This window comes from Mus pahari, chromosome 12, assembly GCF_900095145.1.
Source record: "Mus pahari chromosome 12, PAHARI_EIJ_v1.1, whole genome shotgun sequence".
Lineage (NCBI taxonomy): Eukaryota > Metazoa > Chordata > Mammalia > Rodentia > Muridae > Mus > Mus pahari.
In genome coordinates, this window is record NC_034601.1 from 81,574,986 (window position 1) to 81,580,485 (window position 5,500).

Sequence of the window (5,500 nt, forward strand, 5' to 3'; positions counted from 1 at the left end):
CTCTCTCTCTCTCTCTCTCTCTCTCTCTCTGTGTGTGTGTGTGTGTGTGTGTGTGTGTGTGTGTGTGTGTGTGGTATTTCATCACGCATGCTCTTCTCTAGCCAACCAGTCACTCACAAACACAAGATGCAGGTCAGCAAAGCTCACTCAAGGGGATCAGGGTGCTTACTCGAAGCTGCTGAAGTAAGGTAGGCAGACACCAGACCTTACTCCCATTTGCCACACTCACAGGCAGGCAGAGGGTAGGAAGAGAAAGGCTTTGGGTGCTCTCTGTTTGGCACAAGGAACCTGGAGGTGACCTATCTAGATGTGGTAGCTGGTTTTGTGTTAACTGGACCCACACTAGAGTTATTTGAAAGGAGGGAACCTCAGTTGAGAAAGTGCCTNCATCAGATCCAGATGTAGGGCATTTTCTTGATTAGTGATTGATGGGGGAAGGCCTGGCCCATTGTGGGTGTGGCTATCCCTGGGCTGGTGGTTCTTCCTTCCATGAGAAACAGGCTGAACAAGCCAGTGAGCAGCATCCCTCCATGGCCTCAGCATCAGCTCCTGCCTCCAGGTTCCTGCCCTGCTTGAGTTTCCACAGTGATAGACTACAATGTAGAATTATAAGCCAAATAAGTCCTTTCCTCCCCAACTTGCTCTTTTGGTTGTGGGGTTTTGTTACAGCAATAGTAACAGTACTAAGATGCTGGATGTAGGGCATCTTTTGTGATGGGTTTGAAGAGCTTATCTGGCTTCTTTCTGATTGGTTTGGAGTTGGATACTAGGGTTAACACTTAGGTGCTTGGAGTTACTATTTAGGGAAGTCTGTAGTCATTGAACAAGCTGTGGCCATTCAGACTCATTGCTGTAAAGTCATTTACCTTAGAAGCAGAGGGTCTGAATTCTATTGTCATCTAGAATCTAACCACTGCCTCTTTGGGTAGTCCGTATGTCATAGGGGATCACACAGCTCCTCACCCATGTTTTTTCTGGCTGTAGTAACTTCCTGGGTCTGTTATAGAAAATTACCACAAACTCTATGGTTCAAAAGAAAAACATCTTCATCTCCAAATCTATGGAGAATGAAACTAGCAAAGGCCATGCTCTGAGCCTCTAGGGCAAGGTTCTCCCCACTCTTCTGCTTCTGGTTGTTAACCTTGGGTTTGTTTGGTCCATTCTGTTCTGATGGCCTAGCTTCACATGACATCTTTCTATGTGTATGTTTCTTTACACAACCTTTTCCTAAGGATATCAGTAACTGGGTTTAGGGCCCACCTTGCTGCAGTGTCCCCTCAATTGGTTCTGCAATGACACTATTGCAGATAAGGTCACTTTCTGAGGGACACAGATACGACCCAACTGATTCTATTGGTTAAGGACCCATCTACTGTTGAGATGGCTAAAAGGCTTCCTGAGTTTGGAGCTTGCATGGGACCTTAGGCATGGCAGGAGATTTAATTCTAAAGTCTTACTATGTTCAGGGAGGTGGCAGTTAAGAGGCAACCTTTTGGGTAGAAACGGTGAGGTCTTCACATATGGGAAGAGAGAGACCCACATCTAGCTCAACAGGGCGATGGGAAGGCTCTCTCCAAGGGAGGTAGACCATGGGGCCAGGCTGACGGTCTGACCTCCAACACAGACCTTTTCAAACAAACCAGAGAGACAACTGGGATGCCCACAGGCACCTAGTTATAGGAGTGCTGATCCGAAGGCTTAGGAAATCTTGATGTGATCTGTCAGATTCTCCCACTCCAAAGCACATGGATCAGCAGCAGATTTCTGACTCTCAAACACTTCTATCTCTAGAACAGATACTCGGTAGTGTCAGCTGTGTTTATCGAATCCCAGGGAAAGTCGACACTTAATTCATCATGACCCAAACTAGTGATCTCATCCCCCAGTCCAGCCCAGCATCTTCTGTGTTCCCTCTCATGGTGAGGGGTATGAGAGATTCCATCTTGCCTGAATCCCAATCCGAGCATTAGTCTAGACTAAACTACCCCTCATTACCCACATCACCCACATCCAGTTCACACACAATTTCCACCTTTTCTGCTTCCTTCACTAGCTTGAATGCTCCAAAGGAACCATTGTATAAACTCAAGATTGGGGTATGATGTGGCAGGACTTTCCCCTAATGAATAAAGATTTTAAGGAACCAATCACTGGGCGAGTAGGCGGGACTTCCGGGTCCGAGAGTGGAAGAGGGGAGATGTCAGGAGAAAGAAACTTATTTTTTGGACCGGAAAGAGCATGAAGTCACAATGTAGGTAGCAAGAGGCCCCTGGTTTAGGTGGCGGATCCGTCCGGATGCGCCACCGGAGGATTTTTAACTTAAATAGCTTACAAAATTTGAATGCTAGTTTCTCGCCCAGTGATTGGTCCCTTGAAATCTTTATTCATTAGGGGAAGGTTCCGCCATAGCATATGACACCCACTTATTTCTTATTCTTCATGCTTGCCATGGTGCAGGGGTTGGCACATCAAATTGAGAATTTCTGAAAAAACAGGGGCTGAAGGTAACAGTCTAAGTGTAAAGATTAAATAGTTTATGCAAGCCAAGCAGGCTCAGGGTGAGCACTCCAGGAATACAAGCGATCGTACCCTGGCTGTGTGATTGTGTTATTGTAGAGGTGTCAGGCCTGACTGCTCAGTCGTGATCTGTGTTAGGGACTTGGAGGCACGTTGTCTCCTTCCTGAGGGACAGGGTTCACATCAAAACAACCTAAAAAGAAAGAAGAAAAAGAAAATTGAGTGCCTGTGTTAACGTTTCGTTACCAGCATTTTTCAAAATGCTTTTGTGGAATTTCATTTTGCCCTGGAATCTTTTCTAGCTGAGATCTTGCTTGTGTAGCCCATGCGCTAAGGGCTTGGTGTTTGGCCTGTGACTATTGGGAGGTGGTCGAACCCATTAGAAGTGGTCAGAGCTAGGGGAGCTAGAGAGTTGCCTTTGAAGGAGGCTGTGGGTCCGGGGTTCTTCCTTCTTCACTTCCAGACCATAATAATAGCAGTTTGTTGTGCCATACACCCCCAATGTGACACGCCTCCACAGACTCAAAACAACAGGGCCAGCAGGTCATAGACTGAAACCACCCAGACTGTGGGCCAAAATAAACCATTGCCCTCGCAGTGGTGGCTCACGCCTTTAATCCCAGCACTTGGGAGGCAGAGGCAGGCGGATTTCTGAGTTGGAGGCCTGGTCTACAGAGTGAATTCCAGGACAGCCAGGGCTATACAGAGAAACCCTGTCTCGAGAAAAAAGAAGAAGGAGAAGGAGAAGGAGGCGTAAACCTTTCTTGTTTATAAATCTACTGTCCCATATATGTGTAACAATAACAAAACAAACATGTATAACAATAATGGAACATGAACACAGAAATCTTTTTTTAAAAATCAACTTTCGACTTTGAATAACTTTAGATTTTCAGAAAAGTCGCAGAGATAGTACAAAGAATCCTTTAACGCTCCTCGTCTTATCTCCTCACCGACTTTACTTCTCGTGCAACCCTTGTACCTTGGTCCAAACCAAGATGCTGGCATTGAGGCCTACTGTGTGAAGACCTAGGTCCAAACCAAGACACTGGTGAGGCCTACTGTGTGAAGACCTATCCAGACCACTCTTCCTCCTGCCTCAGGACCGCTCCATTGTTTTCAATGCGTTGTCTGCCACGGCCTGTTCCTGTGCTGTTTCCTTGACCTTGGGAGTCCTGAGGGGAATGGGCTGGGGTCCTGTCAAATGCCCTTTATCCCAGAGTGTCTGTTTTCATCACGGTCAGACAGAGTTACAGGGTTTATAAAGAACAGCAGAGAAGAAGTGCCCCTCCCAGCATACCCCATCAGGCTGTGTCAAAGGCTGTCGGTGTGGGTGTGGTCCCTCTTCCTGTACTTAAAGTACAGTTAGCATCTTTCTCTATTGAAAACTCTCTGTTCCCACTTTCTTTTCCAAAGCCTTGGTAAGTCACCAAGGCCAGTCCACTCTCAAAGTGAACATGGCCAGGACGGAGCTCAGTTCCTAGAGAGGGAAGAGTTACGTGGATCACGTGACTCCTTTCTCCCCAGTACATTGTTTGCATGGTCACATACCGTATATCTACATGGAAGCACGGGTATTTATTTTATGCTCAGGGCCATAATCTAATGCTGCATTATCTATTTTTTTTGCTAGATACTGGTTCCAGTGTTGGCTTTGAATCTTCCTGGCTGGCTCCGGCTCTCTTTGCCTTGCCTGCTTCCCGTTGCCTGTTGAAGGCTTCCTTGTTCCTCACTTCCTGGCACTGGCAGATGCTCGGAATCACCCAGAACGATCCTTGCTCCACCCCAGAGTCAGCTAATTTCTCCAAGGAGCCCAGTTCATTAGGCTCTTTTGACTGTTAGCAACGGTGGCAAATCCGATTCTTTTGTGAGGGGATTTAAAAAATAGATTAACAGTCAAAAGTCATTTAGACTCCTATCTGCTGAAACAGATCAGTAATCAAGCCCATTAAACAACCTCTTTCATCAAAAATTTCTTACAGAAAGTTAGCTGCCAGCCAAATCTTTCCTCAAAAGGAAACCTGGACAACATTAGCCTCCCTCTTCAGTAGCTGTGCTTAAAGGAACCTGACCAGCGAGAACAGCGCCATTGACGATGAGGAGCAAGTCAGCATTCTCATTTTGAATGCTAACTTGCCCCCGCCCCAAGGTCTTGCGATAGGTTGAAGCTTTGCTTCAGGGTTATAATAGAAACACCATGTTCTACCATCAGTTACTATTTTTCTCAAAAACATGTGTGCTTCCCCACCACCCCAAACCTCCCATGAAAAGTCAGAACAAATGCCAAGACTTCATAGTTGAAGTTCATGATACAAGTCCTTGGCAAACTTTCACAAATGTTCCCCTGGTAGACAAAGTTTTCTTCCATCTGAACACAACACGTCAGCCACTGCACTCTCCATGCCTGGTCCAGCAAAATGACTTTGCCAACATTTGTGAGTGACAGAGTAACCTGTTCGTGCTCCGCGGCTGAGCCATCTCTTACTCTATTTAAAACTTCGGTGACCACCGTTGATTTTTATCTTTGCCATCTGCTCTCCGTCTTTTCTCCAAATGTTCCCTGTCACACGGTAAGGGCCCCATTTGTCTAATGTTTTGCTCTGTATGAAGTTTGGGACTCTGATCCTGACATTCCTATGTTTTTCACAAAGCTACATGCTGTTCCTGTCTCTAGCATGTGTTCCTGTATAATTAAGCTTTTGATTTCCACAAGTCTTGTAGGAAACATCCTACAAGACTTTTTTGGCACATCCAGATCCACCTCGATGGATGGAGAAAAGCTGTGGCAGCAAGAATTAGAAATGTTTATTCTGTTGTGGCAGAACTGCAAATTCCTCAGCAAAGGAGGCATATGTAGAAATACCACATGAAACTTTAGTCCATACTGATTTCCTATCCACAGTGCTCCTTATTCATCCATAGTGCTCCCTTGTTCATTTATAGTGCTCCCCATTCCATCCATAGTGCTCCCCATTCCATCCAT